This window comes from Lampris incognitus, chromosome 11, assembly GCF_029633865.1.
Source record: "Lampris incognitus isolate fLamInc1 chromosome 11, fLamInc1.hap2, whole genome shotgun sequence".
NCBI classification, from domain to species: Eukaryota; Metazoa; Chordata; class Actinopteri; order Lampriformes; family Lampridae; genus Lampris; species Lampris incognitus.
In genome coordinates this window covers 46,697,574-46,716,854 of record NC_079221.1, presented here as the reverse complement: position 1 = coordinate 46,716,854, position 19,281 = coordinate 46,697,574, and the positions used below count along the sequence as shown (strand labels likewise).

At 47.7% G+C, this 19,281-nt stretch overlaps 1 pseudogene; it reads left to right on the top strand.

The window, feature by feature from the left end:
• Positions 1 to 3,087: 3,087 nt before the first annotated feature.
• LOC130120396 (piggyBac transposable element-derived protein 4-like) lies at positions 3,088 to 7,937 on the top strand (annotated as a pseudogene).
• The last annotated feature ends 11,344 nt before the right edge of the window (positions 7,938 to 19,281 follow it).

Sequence of the window (19,281 nt, the reverse complement as noted above, 5' to 3'; positions counted from 1 at the left end):
CAGACCAGTAACAGCCACGCAGACAAATTCCACCACACACACACACACACACACACACACCAGTGAAAGCACGCGCACAGTTATCAGCAAGGTGCGTGCAAATCCACATCCATATGAAGTCTTCCCATTACACCGACCTAGTCGCGCTGTACACTGCAGCCCAACACAAACCTGTGCGCCCACAACCACTTTCGTTCAGACTAATCACACGCGAGGCAAGTAATTGCTAAGTAATTAGGCTGGCCCCACCGTTTCGGGAAACCCTGTTTGCACGGGGGGGGGGGAGGAGGGGGATTCGCGACAACATCAGTTGCGCAAAGCCAGGACCTGTTGGGCCGGGCATCTCGAGACGCAGTCGACTCTGGCGCTCTTAACTCTGCGCACGTTTCCCGTCGCTGTCTTGCACAACAACATGCAGCGTCCGCCTATTGAGATCCGGGTAACCCCCTGGGGGTGGGCCCGTGTGGGAACCCCTGAGGCGCGGGGACACGAGATGCCCCAACTTACCCCCGCCCGCAGGGACATTTACAGCACGGTCCCTGGACCACGCACATCTAGACCCGAGTTTGTTTTGGTCCCCCCCTCCCCCCCCCCATAACGTTTAACACTAGGGTGGGGGGGGGGGGCAAAGTATACACTGGCCACCTCAGCTAATTGTTAAGTTTAGTTAACATGACGTCATCCGCAGTTAATTAACAGCGTAGGAAATAACAGTATCGCGGTCGCGCGACAGAAACGGGCTCCCTCAGAAATGCACGTGCCACATGGTGCGTGTCGCGTCTTCGGAGACTGACCGGACGCGTCGGCTGATGTATTTAACACACACGCAAACTCAACAACTTACCGGGTCTCGGCGGAAGCGGCGCGGTGACACCCGGCGGTGTTTACAGCGGTGCTCCTTCCCAGACAGCGGACCGGCGCGGCTGAGGAGCGGGGCGCAGATGATGCTCGCAACGACACCCGGCACGGCGGCGCGCCCGGGGCCGGGGGCGCGCAGTCGGGAGCGCGCCTTCCGCCGTGGAGAGTCATCCGTGCCCGGGAGGCGACAGAGGACGGGAGGCGTGTGCGTGCGTGTGTGGCGGTGGTGGTGGTGGTGGCGTGCTCCTCCGCTCCTCGCACGTGTGATCCATAAAGCGTGCAAACGAGCGTGAAACTCCACGTGCTGTGAACAGGTCCACCCGCCGGCCGACGCGAAGCGGATCTTGTTTAAAATGTTGTTTGCGTGTGCTGCATTATTGATATTTTTAACCGATATATGCAAATCAACAATTTCCATTTGAACCAAATCAAAGATGGCAGACAAATTTACTCCACAGCTACAGTGTCCGCCATCCTGCTACATGCACAGCAACAGCTCAATAGAATCATCATCATCATCATCATCATCATCGTCGTCGTCGACCGATAATAATCAGATATCGGATCGATAATAATCGGCCCCGTGATGGCATGGCGGCCTGTCCAGGGTGTCTCCCCGTCTAGTGCCCAATGACTACTGGGACAGGCTCCAGCATCCCCGCGACCCTGAGAGCAGCATAATGGATGGATGGATGGATGGATGGATGGATGGATGGATGGATGGACGGATGGATGGATGGATGGACGGATGGATGGATGGATTTTAAAATAAATACTGCAGTGTCAAATCAGCATCGGCAAATAAGCTCTGACATTGAATTTGGTGTATTGATTTGTGTGACGTGTGGCCTACTGTGTACTATGGCTAAGAAAGTTCACTGATCCACCATGTGGTGAACAGGCTACACACTGGATGTCTATGAAGAAGCGAAGTTAGGACGTTGTTGTAGCGCCCCCTATAAGCGACATACCACCAAATGCTGCATGCTGTCTCAGAGTTTCTGCGCAGGTGCACTGGTTGGTTTGATTGCACCCTGTCGTACTGAGTTACGGCAATTGTTGTACGATAAGCCCATTCAACCAAGACAACATTTAATATCAAGAAAACATGGATAAATGTTGTGTGTAAGAAGTCCAGCAAGGCCGTGTGGGCAATTTGGTGGGGATTGCGTCGCATTTGTAAGAGGAGTACAGAGAAAAAAAAAGATTTTATCCATTTTTTAAAATGGTGGATGTTTCACTTCACCGCAGGAGGGCCTCGGGGTTGATGTGCCAGGAAGTAGTCAGGAACAATGGATTCACTACTGGACATAGGGCAGCAAATGGAACAATAGTCTACTACTACTACTACTACTACTACTACTACTACTACTACTTTTGGCTGCTCCCATAAACCTCCTCTTTGGCCTTCCTCTTCTCCTCTTCCCTGGCAGCTCCATATTCAGCATCCTTCTCCCAGTATACCCAGCATCTCTCCTCCACACATGTCCAAACCATCTCAATCTTGCTCTCTTGCTTTGTCTCCAGACCGTCCAACCTGAGCTGTCCCTCTGATATACTGTGTGTGGGGGGGGATTTCACTCCTACCTAAAACGACCAAGGGCGGTCAAAATGACGGCCGGTTTGTCTGTCAAGATAAATACCCAATTGAGATATGAATGCATTGCATATGCTAGTATGTCTGTTAGGAAAGGACTGACACCAAAATCAATATTTTAACAACTACAATGCTATTTTTAACCTTTATGTTGTGTTCGGGTCTGCCGTGACCCATTTCAAGTTAAAATGACACAACTACCATCTAGTTTTTGTTTTTTTTATTATTGGAACAAGGCTTCATGATATCCTACACAACAGCTGCTATATAAACACTACAAAACTGATTTTGACCATTCTAGCCAATTCTGAAGGGCTCTCTAACAACAAAAAGGAAAAGTGTATCATTTGGTGTTCGGGTCTGGGAAGACCCAGCGGTGCATTGAAATGTTGTGGGCAACTCTGGGTCAAATCTGGCTCAATCAAGATTCATCTTTGACTTTAGACACCGCACCCCCACCCCCTTCCTCCACGGGAACAATTATTTCCTCGCAGCACAGTGTGGGCTTTGATCATCTTGTGGGGGGGGCGTGACATGAACAACATTGCCCAGATTGTCTCTCGTATAAACATCTATAAATATCTCTGCCAAGTTTATTTGAGCTTCATTCAGCAGTGTCTGTCGATTCCACAATGAGCAAAATATTTCTCGCTGCCCGTGAGGCTCTTGGTCACATCTTTGAGGAGGGAGATCAGGCTTTGGGGGAGGGAGATCAGGCTGAAATTGAAGAAGATGTGTCTGAGGATGAAGATGAGGTGGAGTATGTGCCTGAACATGACGAAGACACATCTGATGAGGAAGTAGGCCTGGGTGAGGGAGAACAACAGGAGGTCTTCGTGTCGAGGAATGGCAAGATGGCATGGTCCAAGATCCCTTATGGAACCAAAGGCCGAGCACTAGCTCAGAGCATCATCAGAGTGACCCCTGGGCCCACTAGATTTGCAGTGTCACATGTCCAAGATGTAAAGACAGCATTTGAGCTGTTCTTACCACAGTCTATCCAGACTATCTTGATTGAGATGACGAACCTGGAAGGGAGAAGAGTGTTTGGCAACAGTCGGAAGGAAATAGACAAAACCTATCTGGACGCTCACTTCGGGCTGTTGCTTCTTGCTAGCATGTACTGGTGTGTATTCTGCATTGTAATTTTATTCTCTTATGAACTCAAATGTCCTTTTATAATGTGTTTCTTTTGCCCTTGTTAAAATGTGGCATACAAATAAACCTGCCTTGCATCTCCTTGCCTTACAGATCCAATAATGAGGCTACTGCCAGCCTATGGGGTGCTGAGACAGGCCGGAGTATTTTTCGTGCGACCATGTCACTTCAGACCTTCCACGTCTTGTCAAGAGTCGTTCGCTTTGACAATCAGGAAACCAGAGTTGCTCGTCGTGCTCATGACAAACTTGCTCCCATTAGGGAGGTTTGGGACACGTGGGTGGAGCGCTTGCCATGCGTCTACAATCCAGGGCCAAAGGTCACTGTAGATGAGCGACTAGTCCCGTTCAGAGGCCGCTGGCCCTTCAGGCAGGATATCCCAGGACCAGCTATGCATGGAACATGCAAGTATATACCGGTAAATCTGCCAGTGGAGTGGCAGAGAAAAATCAAGGCATGCGGGTGGTGCTGGACATGACACAGGGGCTTCAAGGGCACAACATCACCTGTGATAACTTCTTCACATCTTATGCCCTCGGCCAAGAACTGCTGAAGAAAAAGCTGGCCATGGGAGGAACAGTCAGGAAGAATAAACCCGAGCTTCCTTCTGCACTGCTAGACACAAGGGACAGAGCCCCTCTCTCCTCGAAGTTTGCATTTACGGAGACCACCACAACGGTGTCATACCGTCCAAAGAAAAGGAAAAATGGCGTCATGATGTCCACTCTCCACAAGAATGCTGCTGTGAGCAATAGGGAGGACAAAAAGCCAAACATTGTCCTGGGCTATAACAGGAACAAAGGCGGAGTCGACAGCCTCGACAAGGTCACTGGCACGTACACTTGCCAAAGGAAGACGGCCCCGTGGCCATCGGCTGTATTTTATAACATTCTTGATGTCTCAGCCAACAATGTGTTCGTGGTGTGGACTGAAATAAATCCTGGGTGGAACAACGGCGAGTTCAACAAGAGGAGGCTCTTTCTTCAGGAGCTGGGGAGAGCCCTGGTGAATCCCCACATTGAACAACGACAGTCGGTTCCCCGAACTCCTGGCTCTGCCAACTTGGTGAGAGAGCTGCAGGCTGCAACCACACCAGCAACCTCCACTAGGACTGAGCCAGAAGACGTCAGTGGCAGCAAGAGAAGGAGGTGCCAGTGCTGCCCGTCCAACAAGGACAGAAATACCAGCACGACTTGCCACACTTGTAAAAAATACATCTGCAGGGAGCACACTCAAACAATTGCATGCTGTGATTCATGCATATGAACACACACACACACACACACACACTGGATACACAGAAACAGCCTTGTTCATGTTGGTGTTTAATTTTAAGCTGCTATTTTGAATCAAATAAAGTGTTTTATAAAAAAAAAGCTTGTTTTTTTCTAACGTAAATCTATATGGGTCAATTTTGACCCGTAACACCACAGATGTTACTGTAGTTGATAGTACAAAGTTCTAAAAACTTTTTTTTTTAGAAATTGTATTCTAATATTAGTCTATTATAGTCAGATAACATAATTATCCACTGTTTTCACTATAGGAAATATAATGAGTGAATTTAATCCCATTTTTAACTTCAAATATGTGGTGTAATGTGTCTTGGGGCCATAAAATAAAATTACAACAGGATTGTATGGTTATGAATGCATAATAAGTTAGTTATGATGTAGTCAAAACAATATTGGATGATAGTCGTCGTTTTTGAGTGTTTTGGACTGAGGGTTCAAAATTGACCCGCGAACGCATGGGACAAAAACAGCTTTCGAACACAGCACAGGGTTAAACAATTTAAACTTCAGAGAGACATGGTCGAACTTGAATAGCAAAATAGAAAAAGTTAAACTATTACCTGAAAAACAAAACGGAAAACACATATTGCTAATCAAATGTAACCGGTTATTTTCTTGCCCGGTGCGGGTTCGATTCGCGGTGGACTGCACCACAAGGCGACGTCACTAACCGCTCGGCTAAAGGGTCAGACCCGTTAGCTAGGGGCTAACGTGTCTTATTAGTAGTTTACACTAACAAACGTCTTATAAAATGTGATATGTAAAAAATAAAGAAAGAAACAACTAAAAATAAACATTGAAACAGTCTCAAACAACAACCGCAACTTAAAAATTACTAGAACGACCACGGTTTTTAAACACGGTTTTTAAACGATTTAAAATGGCCGCTGTCCAACGCCTGTAAATGCTGCAACGCGTCGGTGGTAGTCATTGTGATGTATTTTGCGTTTGTCTGCTCTGGACACTTCTCTCGGGTGCCGATAGAGGGAGCCAGTGTTTATATATTGGGCATCACTGTTTCCGGGTTGTCTTATTCTGCACTCTCTCTGGAATAAAGTCGGATCACAGCGCAATGGAAATCCGCTTCGCGCCTGTTATTTTATTACGTACTTCAAGTTTAGTAGAGAGAAGTCGGCGACTTTCGTCTGTGAATCCAACAAATTGGCGACGAGTACGGTACACCCGGCGTTCCCTACAACGCTGTGGTAACGGAGAATCCGCGTTAGCAAGTTAGCAACGTGTGGCTAGGTTGACAGCGCTAGTTGCTAGTTAGCAGAGCCGGTATCGGGTCAAAGAAGAGATGGCGAAGATCATCGGGCACAGTGATGGCTTTGACGAGGCGGCGGAGCAGTGGTCAACATATGTGGAGAGGTTTGACCATTTTGTGCTGGCTAGTGAGGGGGAGAAGAAGCTGTCGGGGGTTTTTTAAGTGTGATCGGGCCGACAATTTATGGATTATTGCGCAGTTTAATTGCCCCAGACGAGCCAGGAGAGAAAACATATTGTAACGTGCATGGATAAGTAGACACGCTGGCCGCTGGCTGGCGGGTCTGATCCTTTAGTCGAGGGGTCAGCGATGTCTCCTGCTGTGCGGGCGATACGGGTTCGCTTCCCGGCCGCGGCAGTTCCTGTGGTTGCGCCCCCCCCCCCGAGTTCGCTACATTGGTGTCAGAAGTGGGATGGAGCGACCTTAAGGCCATCGGAAGCGTATGCGCCCCTGAGGTGTGAAGTAGCTGATATGCTTAAGCGCGGGGACGCGCTTCCCGAAGGAGGGGGGGTAGTGTAACGTGCATGGATAAGAAGACACGCTGGCCGCTGACTGGCGGGTCTGACCCTTTAGTCTAGCGGTTAGCGATGCCTCCTGCGGTGCGGGCGATACAGGTTCGCTTCCCGGCCGCGGCAGTTCCTGTGGTTGCGTTGTCCCCCGAATTCGCTACAATATGATCAGACTGTGGCTGAAGCCCATTGTGATCGCCGAAAGATATCGCTTTCACGAAAGGAACCGAGCAGAGGGGGAAACAATAGCACAGTATATTGCTGATCTAAAAAAGCCGTCGGAGCACTGTGAGTTTGGGGCTTATTTACAGGATGTTCTGAGGGACAGGTTTGTTTGTGGCCTCAACAGCGAGTCCATTCAGAAGAAGCTGTTAACGGAGCCTGCCCTCACCTACCAGAGAGCAGTGGAAATCGCCGTCTCTATGGAGACGGTGGGTGGCAAGGGAGTCCCAGCAGCTCAGCGGCTCCTTGAAAGTGAATGCCATGTCTCTTCCAGTCACTCCGGGGAGGAGTTACACTCGATGTGGCAGGACAAATTATACAGAAAGGCCACATTTCGCGCACATGCAGAGAGAGAGAGCAAGCAGGGAAATAAGTCAGGTAACACAATGTGGAAAATAAAAGGGCAGAAAGGGAAAGATCTTTCCAAGAGACAGTTAAACGAATTGGACACCAGTGCCAAGCCGAGTGACACTGATATTGACTCAGACGCTGAATTAGCCTTGCACAAGGTGGATGTAGCTGTGAGTGAAAATGTCATACAGCAGGACAATCCAGCCTATTCAGTAATGTGAGTCAGGCCAAAAGTAGAGGGGCTAACAACAGAGATGGAACTCTGGTGCAGCGGTCTCCGTTATTTCATAAGAGTTGTACCAAGCGAAATTCAGCCACGTTCCCCTGCGCCACACCCACATCCTGCTGAAAGCCTACTCAGGTCAAGTGATCCCCAATGTTGGGGTCCTGAAAGTTAGGGTGCATATAAACAAATAAAGAGCACGACTCCCCCTATATGTGGTGGAATGTAATGTGCCACCCCTTTTTGGGCGGGAGTGGCTGAGAAGATTGAGACTGAACTGGAGAGCCATAGACACTGTCAGATGCGGGGAGACACGTTGGAAGTCGTGCTACACCGACATGCAGATGTATTCAAAGATGAACTGGGAACTCTGAAAGGCTGTGAAGTAGCGCTGACACTGAAGCCAGAACATCAACCGAAGTTCTGTCAGGCTTGTGTGGTCCCATATGCACTCTGACCCAAAGTGGAAGCAGAACTGGAGCGCCTGCAACAACTAGGTGTTATTTCCCCAGTACAATTCAGTGAGTGGGCCACCCCCATCGTGCCGATCATAAAGAAACAGGGGGATGTGTGCATCTGCAGGGATTTTAAGGTAACTCTCAACCCCGCCCTTTGTGCTGAACATTATCCTATTCTCCGGATAGAAGCTCTGTTTGCGTCCCTAGTTGGGGGGGGGGGGGGCAGCGTTTCATCAAACTGGATCTCTCCCATGCTTACCTGCAGGTGCCGGATCAGGAGGGCCCTCGCAGTTACCTTGCCATCACCACACATAAGGGAATGTACCACTACAACTGGCTACCATTTTGAATAACGTCAGCGCCATCGATCTTCCAAAGAGTAATGGACCCAGTTCTTCAGGGGCTTCCCAATGCACAAGGTTTTCTGGACGACATTTTAGTGACTGGACGGGACAACGCTGATCATGTAAAAAAATTGGAGACAGTGCTGAGTCGCTTGGAGAACTTTGGCCTCCAGGTGCAGAAGAAAAAGTGTGAGTTTTTCAAGAACTCACTGGAATATCTGGGACACACCATCGACCCCACAAGCCTCCACAAATCCCCAGAAAAACTCAGGGCTATTGCCGAGGCCCCTGCCCCAACAAATCTAAGCCAACTCCGCTCCCTTCTAGGACTCATAAATTATTATGGCAGATTCGTCCCAAACATGGCAACAACACTCAGCCCCCTGCACAGTGGGAGTGGTCCCCAAAGCATGAAAAAGCGTTCTGCTCGACGAAAGAACAGCTACTCTCTGAGAGTGTTAACTCATTATGACCCCGAACTGCCGATCGTACTGGCATGTGATGCCTCACCATACGGAGTGGGCGCGGTGATTTCTCATGTGATGCCTGGTGGTCAAGAGAGGCCCATAGCATTCGCCCCCAGAACCTTGAGCAAAGCTGAGCAAAATTATGCTCAAATTGAACGGGAGGCCTTGGGGATCATATTCGGCGTACGCAAATTTGTTGTGTATCTGTATGGGCACCATTTCACCCTTCTCACGGACCACCGGCCACTGATGACAACATTGAACCCCAGTAAAGCCATCCCATCTATGGCAGCTGTGAGGCTGCAGCGATGGGCCCTTGTATTTGCGGCTCACAACTATGCTATCCAATACAGGAGCGCAGCTGAACATGGAAATGCGGATGGCCTCTCACGCCTGCCACTGCAGGTGGATCACAAGGACAAACCAGGTTCTGTGGATACCGTGCTGTTACACCACCTGGACTCCCTGCCTGTGTGCAGCACAGATATTCCCAAAGAAACAAGGTATGACCCAGGGCTCTCTCACGTGATGGACATGGTCTTGTCAGGGCAGTTTCCAGTAGTCAAGGAATGGGACGATGCACTGATGCCCTATTGCTGAGGCTGATGCTCCCCCAGAGACTGCTCCCTCAGAAAACCCCCAGACCGCCTCAATCTGTAATGGACTTTGGGTTAAAGAGGCACTCACCACGCTAGGTTAGTTAGTGAGTTGGGCAGTTTACCACCGCTCACCCAGGTTGTGTAACATGTGCAAGCCCTGTTTTTTTTCCCTTTTTTTAATGCAAGTGATGGTAAGATGTTTTTAGTTATGTTATCTGTTTTAAAAGTATTCCGTGTTGTTCTGCAGGAATATTCGGGTGTTATTCAGGAGATAGACGTCAACGACCGTTTTTCGGGGAACTCCGAGCTAAATAAGGGGAGGAGATGTGATATATTTTGTCTTTGTCTGCTCTGGACACTTCCCTAGGGTGCCGTTATAGGGCGCCAGTGTTTATATATTGGGCATCACTGTTTCCGGGTCGTCTTATTCTGCACTCTCTCTCTCTCTCTCTCTGGAATAAGGTCGGATCACAGCACAATGAAAGTCCGCTTCGCTTCTGTTATTTTATTACGTACTTCAAGTTGAGTACAGAGAAATCGGTGACTTCCATCTGTGAATCTTACAGTCATGGTGCGTCTGTAATCAGACATGTTGGAAATAATCAAAGATCAAGTTTAGACTATTCCTCTGCACTGGAGGACGCTGGTGTGTTTCTAGGACAGAGCAGTGAACTTCACGAAGGAAATGACGCGATCAACACACGTCCTAAGTAGTGACATGACGCACACGATGACGTGCAAATTACGCGCCGTCATTTTTGTAACGGGATTGTTATTCCTAGTTTGTGGTTCGAAAAGAAGGAAAGAGATGTGGAAGTGGAAAGTTTATACAGTTTAAAATGTTTGGTTATGGATATTTGACTAGATACTGTTGTTAATAATCATTATAAGAATACAGAGCATAATGTTAGAGTATAAATGTAGTTATTTACGAGTGATATGTTGATTGATTTATTCACTGATGTGTTGATAACATAATTCTTTTGTTTATTGATGATATGGACCACTTGGAGTAAATTATGTGTTGACTAAGGGACTTCAAAGAACAAAAAGAAAAGATGTAACAAATGGGGTTGTTATTCCTAGTGTAAACTACTAATAAAACACGTTAGTCCCTAGCTAACGGGTCTGACCCTTTAGCCGAGCGGTTAGTGATGTCGCCTTGTGGTGCAGTACACCCCGTATCGAATCCCGCACCGGGCAAGAAAATAACCGGTTACACTAGTTTGTGGTTCTGGGGAGCAATTAGAGTGTGACACAGACCCCCAGTGACGCTGGCTAGAGATGGAAGTAACTGAGCTGTATGACTTCGCGGTTAGCGATGTCTCCTGCGGTGCGGGCGATACGGGTTCGCTTCCCGGCCTTGGCAGTTCCCGTGGTTGCGTTGTCCCCCGAATTCGCTACATCATGTCCACCGGAGGTGCCAGAGCCGCTGTCATCGCTGACCTCAGAGGAAAAATACAGCGACAGCAGAGCCTTTTTACCAAAGCCACGTCCACACAGGAGTCCTCTCTCAAGGCCTCTTACGCCGTTTCCCTTGAGCTTGCTAAAGCAGAGAAGCCCTTGTCAGATGGCGAAACCGTGAAGCTATGTGTGCAATAGAGATGGCTAAAGCTTTTGGAGATGATAAAACTTTGAAACGGTTTCTCTGTCCCGTCGCACAGTGACGCGAAGAATTTTTGACATTCAAAATCATGTCGAGGGAAAGTTGAAGCAAGTCCTGCATGACTGCAAGTACTTCTCCTCGGCGTTGGATGAGAGTACAGATGTGATGGATGTTAGTCAGCTTCTCATTTACACAAGAGCCATTGGCAGTTCATCTGAAGTGCACGAGGAGTTATTGAAATTGGTGTCTTTGCGTGACACTACCAAGGACAATGGTGTTGTAAGTGAGCATGGGGGCTTTGACAAGCTTTCAGCTGTTGTTACCGATGGCGCACCATCAATGAGAGGAAGACGCACTGGATTCGCCAGACTCCTCCATCAACGTTATTGCTAGCTAACTGTTAATATATGGTTATGAATGTGGGTTTTCTGTGTGAGAATTTTTATCATAGGCTAAACCGTATTTTCATTTCAATCTTACAGGAGGCCCTCTGTGCCAAGACAATGAACTTCAGCCATGTCATGGATTTAGTTACCAAGGTTACCAATCTCATTGGAGGGGGGAACAGGTCTCTCAATCATAGGAAGTTTGTAGCCTTTTTGGATGAAGCGAGGGCTGCTTATGGGGATTTACAGATGCACACTGTGGTCAGGTGGATGAGCCGCGGGAAGTGCTTGGAGAGGGTTTTTTTCTGAAGTCCCAGTGTTCTTGGAGGACAGCATTTGATGTGATACAAGTGCTTACTGCAGTAAACTCAGGGATACAGGTTTTCTCTGTGACATGGACTTCCTTACAAATATTACCTCGCCTATTAATCACTTTAATATGCAGTTGCAAAGAGGAGGCCAAACTTTCGGATCCCTGTGCACACGTGAACACATTTAAGTTTAAATTAGCGCTGTTCAAAGAGGCTTTTCATCTGACCATCCAAATTTGGCACACTTTCCTGCCTGTGAAGAGATGCGTAAAGATGTCCCCGGATGTGAGAAAACATTTCTCAAAGTACAGAGCAGATACAGAAACACTGCAGCAGCAGTTCAAGGAACGCTGTCAAGATTTCCACGCCATGCAGCCACAAATTGCATTATTCACTGACCCCCTCTCTGCTGCTGTCAGTGAGAAACCCCCAGCGTGGCAGCTTGAACTTTGTGAACCACAGTCAGACCCCTTCTTTCAAGCAAAACACAATGAGAGAGGAATTTCATTTTGGAGACTACTAACCGAGTCTTGCTTTGCACACCTCAGGGATTTTGTAGTCTCAGTGGCCAGCATGTTTGGGAGCACTTACACCTTGCGAGAGCAGCTTCTCAGCAATGAAGCACATCAAGTCAAAAGAGAGAAACAGGCTGACAGATGAAACTCTGCTCCAGCTCATGCAGACTGGGTGCACAAACATTGACGTTCAATCTATTGTACGCCAGCAGGAGAGGCCACAAGTGTCTCATTAAGACACAACTTTATACCGATCCACCTGTGGGTGAGTTTCAATGGCTTCATCAGTGTATGAATGTGTGTGAATGGGTGAATGTGAGGCATACATTGTAAAAAAGCACTTTGAGTGGTCGGTAGATCAGAAAAGCGCTATATAACCTGCAGTCCAATTTTCAGCTAAACATACTATGTTTATTTGAAACACGTCACGGAATGGGAGGGCAGAGTAGAAATGCACTACAAACATGAATGTTAGTTGTTACAGATAGTGTGAATAAGACACACACTGAGACACACATTCTTTTACACTAAAGGAATGTACAAGAGGCCATACAGGTTACGAGATATGCTATTTAAAATGTATATGGTATTTCATGTCCACACTAGGGCCACACCGTATTATTAAGGAATATGGTAAGTGTCAGGATGTTTTCATCAAAGCAGAGGAAGAGGATGCCCTAGTGCCATCAGTGGTTAACAAACCTGATGACACTGAGCTTCCATTGAGTAGTGTCAGAGGTGATGAGCTGGAGAACAAGATAGATAGTGCCAAGAGGAGTATGGCAGCATGGGGTGTTCCACAACAGAAGCAGTGCCAATAAAACGCCAGGAAGTAGTTAGCAATAATGGATTCACTGCTGGACATAGGGCAGCAAATGGAACAATACTCTACTACTACTACTACTACTACTACTACTACTACTATGTTTGACTGCTCCCGTTAGGGGTCGCCACAGCGGATCTTCCGTTTCCATTTCTTCCTGTCTTATGCATCTTCCTCTGTCACACCAGCCACCTGCATGTCTTCCCTCACCACATCCATAAACCTCCTCTTTTCCTGTTCTCTGGCAGCTCCATATTCAGCATCCTTCTCCAAGCAAACGGAACAATAGTGCAGATCACCATTTCAGTGCCAGATTATTCTGCTGGCTCAACCCCACTAGCAGATGTGTTTTGGTACTGCGGGAGAAACACACATGTCACACCCACACTGGTAGAAGGATGGACTGGTATATGTACACCAATCTCACTGACAGGACAACTGACAATCATCGATTTTAGTGATCAACCAGTTAAGTAAAAAAAAGAAAGAAAAGAAAGCAGTATGGGAAGCGGATAAGAGAGTGTCGGTTTCTTTACTGGTGGGAACCACATGAGGTACCAGATGACAATAAGGCAATACCAGATTTCTTCATTGTGGGAGGGGGGAGGGGCAAGTTTTACAGCAGAGAGAAATTCAGGACGGATAAACTACTTGTGGTATAATCAGCACAGATTCATCAATTTCATGGTGCAGCCATTAGAAGGGGTGAAGGAACAGTTACATACCACCTCAGTCATGATTCTCGAAACATTGTTAGCTGAACAACAAGGGGTGTGAGAGCGCATCGGTGAAGAATGTTGCACAGTTATACCGATGCATACAGGAAAGGGTGGAAACATAACCACAGCATTAGAGAATCTACAGGAGCTAAGGGAAGAACATGTCAAAAATACGACAGGACAACTGGAAGACAGCTTTAATTAAGATTGGGATGGCCATAGGGTTAGTGCTGGCGGTACTGATGGTGGTCTCTTGCTGTGTGCTACCATTGATCATGGCTATAATCAGAAGAATGATAGCCACTGTAACTGGACAATTTCCCGAGGTCACCAGAGCGGGTACAGAGAACGAGATTACTGACACTGAAATTTGTGAGGTAGCAAGTAAAGAGATATCTAACTGAATGACACTTTCCTAGAATCATTGAGTTGCCCTTCCCAGACTGATACCTAATATGTGCTGACTCTGCTAATTCATAGGCAATTATGCAGTAACGGTTGCCTGGAAAATGGATGGTGACAGTTTGTGTGAAAGTATATCTCCTGCATTGCAGCACTAATTACAGATACTCATATAGTGGGTGAAATGAGTCAAATCCCTGTGCTTCATATGTGCTACTGACTTCTCCACAGTAATGACCCTCTACGATGTGCAAAGCACGTGGGTTGAAGATGAAGGGCCTGGGTGTTGGGAAGACCTATACAATAGTGAATTTATATAATCATCACATTATTTACTATATGTCCTGAAAATGCTGTACTGAGTCTGATCCCACTGAAGTGTTTTTTATACACCTTTGATTTTAGCTTGCTCATCTCTATTTAGCAAAAACAAAAAAAAAACAGCATTTAGCATTATTATTATTATTATTATTATGAAAGTCGATAGTTATAATTAGCTGTTCTGTTGTTACCTTATTCCAAATATGCAAATCATTTTTATTATTGTTCCCTGTGTTGATTATAATAGACACCACTTCCTCCTTAGTAATCTACACTGAGTTTTTGATTGGTGACGTTTGAGTAGGGACAGGAGCATGGCGTGGCTTTTACCAAGTCCCCGCAAAACAGGGAAGGGATGTTTTCCAGCAGTGCTCAGGTCTGCTGTTAAATCTCACTCTAGGAGAGCAGCCTGGATAAGGGCCTGGATATACTCCAGAGCGGACACGGACGCAGACAGCTGCAGACTCCGCGTACGCGGAGTACTACTCTTTATACCACTTACTGGCGTCTGCTTGGCTATGCGGATCATAAATAAGATTTCTATACCGGATTGGTAGAGGGCTGGATTACCAACGACCGCCACCGGTAATGTTAACCAGCAGGGTGCCGGTGGAAACTATGCTATTGTTGGGCGAAGGAGAAGGAGAGGGGGAAGGCATGTCCAGAGGCAGCTAGAGAGGAGGAAAGGTAGGAGTGTGGAGGTGAGAGTCAGAACTTTGAATGTTGGCACTATGACTGGTAAAGGGAGAGAGCTGGTTGATATGATGGAAAGAAGAAAGGTAGGCATACTGTGTGTGTGCAAGAGACCAGGTGGAAGTGAAGTAAGGCCAGGAATATCGGAGGTGGGTTCAAACTCTTCTACCGTGGTGCGAATGGGAGGAGTAATTCTGAAGGAAGAGTACGTCAAGAGTGTGCTGGAGGTGAAGAGAGTGTCAGACAGAGTGATGAGTATGAAGCTGAATGTTATTAGCGCATATGCCCCGCAAGTTGGGTGTGAGATGGATGAGAAAGAAGAATTCTGGAGTGAGTTGGATGACGTGGTGGAGAGGGTACCCAAGGAGGAGAGAGTGGAGATTGGAGCGGACTTCAATGGACATGTTGGGGAAGGGAGCAGAGGTGATGAGGAGGTGATGGGTAGATATGGTGTCAAGGAGAGAAATGTGGAAGGACATATGGTGGTGGATTTTGCAAAAAGGATGGAAATGGCTGTGGTGAATACATATTTCAAGAAGAGGGACGAACACAGGGTGACGTACAAGAGTGGAGGAAAGTGCATACAGGTGGACTATATCTTATGTAGAAGCCACGATCTAAAAGGGATTGGAGTCTGCAAGGTGGTGACGGGAGAACGTAGCTAGGCAGCATCGGATGGTGGTCTGTAGGATGACTTTGGAGACCAAGAAGAGGAAGCGAGTGAAGGCAGAGCCGAAGATCAAATGATGGAAGTTGAAGAAGGAAGACCGTTGTGTGGAGTTCAGGCAGGAGTTAAACAGGCACTGGGTGGTAGTGAAGAGTTGCCGGATGGCTGGGCAACCACTGCAGAAATAGTGAGGGAGACAGCTGTGAAAGTACTTGGTGTGTCATCAGGACGGAGGAAGGAAGACAAGGAGACTTGGTGGTGGAATGAGGAAGGACAGCAAATTATACAGAGGAAGAGGTTGGCAAAGAAGAAGTGGGATAGTCAGAGATGAAGAAAGTAGACAGGAGTACAAGGAGACGCATAAAGCAAAGAGAGTGGTGGCAAAGGCAAAGGAAAAGGCGTATGGTGAGTTGTATGAAAGATTAGACACTAAGGAAGGAGAAAAGGACTTGTACCGATTAGCTAGACAGAGGGACCAAGCTGCGAAGGATGTGCAGCAAGTTAGGGCGATCAAGGATAGAGATGGAAATGTTCTGACAAGCGAGGAGAGTGTGCTGAGAAGGTGGAAGGTGTACATTGAGGGGCTGATAAATGAAGAAAATCAGAGAGAGAGAAGGTTGGATGATGTAGGGATAGTGAATCAGGAAGTGCGGTGGATTAGCAAGGAGGAAGTGAGGGCAGCTATGAAGAGGATGAAGAGTGGAAAGGCAGTTGGTCCTGATGACACACCTGTGGAGGTGGTTAGGAGAGATGGCAGTGGGGTTTTTAACTAGATTGTTTAACACAATCTTGGAAAGTGAGAGGATACCTGAGGAGTGGAGAAGAACCATACTGGTACCGATTTTCAAGAACACGGGCGATGTGTAGAACTGTAGCAACTGCAGAGGTATAAAGTTGATCAGCCACAGCATGAAGACATGGGAAAGAGTAATAGAAGCTAGGTTAAGAGGAGAGGTGACGATTAGCAAACATGGTTTCATGCCACGAAAGAGCACAACAGATGTGATGTTTGCTTTGAAAATGTTGATTGAGAAGTATAGAGAAGGCCAGAAGGAGTTACACTGTGCCTGTAGATTTAGAGAAAGCATATGACAGGGTGCCGAGAGAGGAGGTGTGGTATTGTATGAGGAAGTCGAGAGTTGCAGAGAAGTATGTAGGAGTGGTGCAGGATATGTATGAGGAAAGTGTGACAATGGTGAGGTATGCAGTTGGAATGAAAAGAGGGGTTCAAGGTAGAGGTGGGATTACATCAAGGATCGGCTCTTTCTTGTTTGCAATGGTGATGGACAGGTTGACGGACAAGATCAGGCAGGAGTCTCCATGGACGATGATGTTCGAAGATGACATTGTGATTTGTAGCGAGAGTAGGGTGCAGGTTGAGGAGAGCCTGGAGAGGTGGAGGTATGCACTGGAGAGAAGAGGAATGAAAGTCAGTAGGAGCAAGATGGAATACGCACTATGCATGAATGAGAGGGAGGACAGTGGACTGGTGAGGATGCAAGGAGTAGAGGTGACGAAGGCATATTAGTTTAAATACTTGGGGTCAAATGTCCAAAGTAATGGGGAGTGCAGAAGAGAGGTGAAGAAGAGAGTGCAGGCAGGGTGGAGTGCGTGGAGAAGAGTGTCAGGATTTGTGACAGAAGGGTACCAGCAAGAGTTAAAGGGAAGGTTTATAAGATGGTTGTGAGACCAGCTATGTTATATCGTTTGGAGACAGTGGCACTGACGAAAAGACAGCTGGAGGTGGCAGAGTTGAAGATGCTAAGATTTTCACTATAGTGATGAAGAAGGACAGGATTAGGAACGAGTATATTAGAGGGACCACTCAAATTGGACGGTTTGGAGACAAAGCAGGAGAGGCAAGATTGAGATGGCTTGGACATGTGTGGAGGAGAGATGCTGGGTATATTGGGAGAAGGATGCTGAATATGGAGCTGCCAGGGAAGAGGAAAAGAGGAAGGCCAAAGAGGAGGTTTATGGATGTGTTGAGGGAAGACATGCAGGTGGCTGGTGTGACAGAGGAAGACGCAGAAGACAGGAAGAAATGGAAACGGATGATCCGCTGTGGCGACCCCTAACGGGAACAGCCGAAAGTAGTAGTAGTAGACTGGAGTCCGGTTGGAGTACGCGTTTCGCACATGCGCAGTAGATCGGCATTACGTATTTCATTACATTACATTACAGTCATTTAGCCGACGCTTTTATCCAAAGCGACTTACAATAAGTGCATTTGACATAGGAAATCAGGAGAACCACTAGTCATCAGAGGTCATAAGTGCATCTAAACAAGCATCTAAGAGCAAAACCAGTCCTAAAGAAAAAGTGCAAGACAATTTTCTTTTTAAAATGAGTGAATACAATAAGTGCTAAGAACAAGTAACAGGGTAGTAGTTCTTAAAGAGGTGACTTTTCAACCTGCATCGAAAGATGGACAGCGACTCTGCTGTCCTGACATCAGTGGGGAGTTCATTCCACCATTGTGGGGCCAGGACAGAAAAGAGCCGTGACCGGGTCGATCGGCAGCAAGGGCCTCTGAGCAACGGGGCAACCAGGCGTCCCAAGGCAGCAGAGCGAAGTGGTCGGGCGGGAGTGTAGGGCTTGACCATGGCCTGGAGATAGGAAGGAGCTGTTCCTTTCACTGCCCTGTAGGCTAGCACCAGAGTCTTAAACTGGATGCGAGCAGCTACTGGGTGCCAGTGTAGAGACATGAGAAGGGGAGTTGTGTGGGAGAACTTCGAGCGGTTGAACGCCAGACGAGCTGCAGCTTTCTGAACAAGCTCCAGAGGTCTGATGGCTGACGCCGGGGTGCCAGCAATGAGGCAGTTGCCGTAGTCCAGCCGGGAGATGACCAGAGCCTGGATGAGCACCTGTGCCGTCTCGTCGGTGAGGAATGGACGAATCCTCCTGATGTTATAGAGGAGAAATCTGCAGGAGCGAGCAACCGATGCAACGTTTGCAGCAAACGACAGTTGGTCGTCCAGGATCACACCCAGATTCCTCACAGCCCAAGTTGGTGTCACTACGGTGTTGTCAATGGTGATGGCCAGGTCTCGGTGCGGGCAACCTTTCCCCCGGAGGAACATCAGCTCTGTCTTGTCCAGATTGAGCTTCAGGTGGTATGTCACCATCCACTCCAAGATGTCAGTCAAGCACGCAGCAATGCGTGTCTCCACTTGTGTGTCAGAGGGAGGAAAGGACAAGATCAGCTGGGTGTCATTGGCATAACAATGGTAAGATAAGTCATGCGAGCGAATAACAGAACCCTGGGATGTTGTGTACAGGTATTAAAAGGAGAGGACCCAGAACCGAACCCTGTGGAATGCCTGTAGTCAGTCTGCGAGGCTTCGACACAGATCCCCTCCATGTCACCTGGTAGGAGCGACCCGTCAGGTAGGATGCAAACACTGAGACTGCAGAGCCTGTGACACCCAGCCACTCGAGGGTAGAGAGGAGGATCTGGTGGGTCACTGTCGAATGCAGCTGACAGGTC